We start from the raw sequence: 2,124 nt of genomic DNA on the forward strand, positions 1-2,124 counted from the left end.
ATTCCCCCTGGATCTGTGCGGCACCTTCTACCAGCACCTCACAGCGCCTCCTGCCGCCTTGTTACTGCCCGACACCTTCCACTCTGGTCCAGCTGGGCGCCCTTCCGCCCCTGCGCCTGGAGAAATCCCAGGCAGCATTTTACCCAAGGCTTCCTCCTGACCTGGATCAGGAAGCTGCTTCAGTGCCCACCTGCGTCTGCCTGTGCCCACCTGCCTGAGGCTTTGCAACCAGGCCTCGCATCCTTTGGTCTCTTCAGTTGCCTTTTTATAGTGACTCACGCAGAAAACTGTAAGAAATGAGCTTAGAAGAATTGCAACCAGAAGGGATCATAGAGACACCTCGATTACAGCCCCTTAGAGTAGGGAAGAAACAGGCCCAGAGAAAGAAAGCAGTCTGTTCTGCAGCGGAACTTCTCAGACTTGAAAGTGCATACCATCACTGTGGATCTCTAATTCAGTAGGCGTGGTGGGACTTGAGAATCTGCATTTCTAACTTTCCAGGTGATGCCTCTCTTGCTGGTCTAAGAACCACACGTTGAGTACAAGGGCCACTTGCCCAAGTGAGTGGAAACAGGTTCAGTATTTCTAGAGAGCCACTTAAAAAAAAACCCTCTAACCCCCTAAGAAAAACCTCAACTGTTATTCTAACAATACATGCTCATTGTAAAGAATTCACATTTTGAAAAGAATGGAAGTCTCTCCTTAATCTGTGAGCCCCCCCCCCCCGCTAAATAAGCATGGTTATATATGCATAAATATATTGCAATATATTTAAAATACAAAAATTACATATGCCAAATAATAACTAAACTGGTATATATAATATTACATAATAAGATTATATATGAAATGGGATTATGAAATACACACTGTTCTTTAATTTCTTAACTTTGTTTTATTTTTTATAGACTTTACATTCATTTTTTATGTTTTTATTTTTAAGTACTCTCTGTGTCCAACATGGAGCTCAAACTCACAGCCTCAAGATCAAGAGTCACATGCTGTACCTACTGAGACAGCCAGGCATCCCTCTTAACTTTGTTTTAATGACAATATACTATACAGGTATATTCTCATTATAAAATAAAGCCAGTAAAGGGAAATATTTCCTTTTGTGATATATTATGGGTCATTTTCCTTGCCACTGTATACATTTACCTAAGTATGCTATTCACATAACTTACTTAATCAATGTATTGATATATTTTTTTAATTGCCTCTAATTTTTCAGTAGTATAAATTATTCCATAAAATATGTTCATGTACATCTCTGATTATTTCATTGGGACAAATTCTTACTCGTGGGATATTTTTTCTGTCAGTGTCATTACTCAGTTTAGTTGGCACAACAAAAAGAACAGTTAAGAGAAAAGAGTAGGCTACAAAACAATGTATAGAATAATAGAAAATATATCAAAATGTTAAAAAAGAGGTTCTCTTTCAGGGTAAATTTACAAGTGATTTTTACTAATCTGTGCTTTCTTGTTTCACTCTCCCTCTCTGTATACATAGATAGAGATATTATGGATATATACATTAAATATATGTAATCACCTGTGACATAAAAATACGATTTTTTAAAAAATTTTTAAGTTTATTTTGAGAGAGAGAGCGAGAGAGCACAAGTGGGTTAGGGGCAGAGAGAGAGGGAGAGAGAATTCAAGTAGGCTGTACACTATCAACACAGAGCCTGATGCAGGGCTAGAACTCATAACTGTGAGACCATGACCTGAGCTGAAATCAAGAGTCGGATGCTTAACCAACTGAGACACCTAGGTGCCTCATAATAATAATGTTTTTCTCTTCATCTTCTGGGATCCCTATGATTCTGATGTTGTTCCTTTTAATGAGTCACTGATTTCTCTAATTCTTAAATTGTGCTCTTTTGCCTCAGTTTCCCCCTTTTTTCTGCTTCATTATTTTCCATAAGTTTGTCCTCTGTATCGCTGATTCACTTCTCTACCTCATCCATCCTTGCCTCTGTGGCATCCATTCGGGATTGCAGCTCAGTCATAGCATTTTTTATTCATCCTGACTAGCTTTTACTTCTTTTATCTCCACAGAAAGGGATTCTAATCTATTTTGACCCCAGCTAGTATTCTTATCGCAATTCTAAATTCTGAT

The sequence above is a fragment of the Leopardus geoffroyi genome, chromosome E3 (assembly GCF_018350155.1).
Source record: "Leopardus geoffroyi isolate Oge1 chromosome E3, O.geoffroyi_Oge1_pat1.0, whole genome shotgun sequence".
In the NCBI taxonomy this organism is placed as follows: domain Eukaryota; kingdom Metazoa; phylum Chordata; class Mammalia; order Carnivora; family Felidae; genus Leopardus; species Leopardus geoffroyi.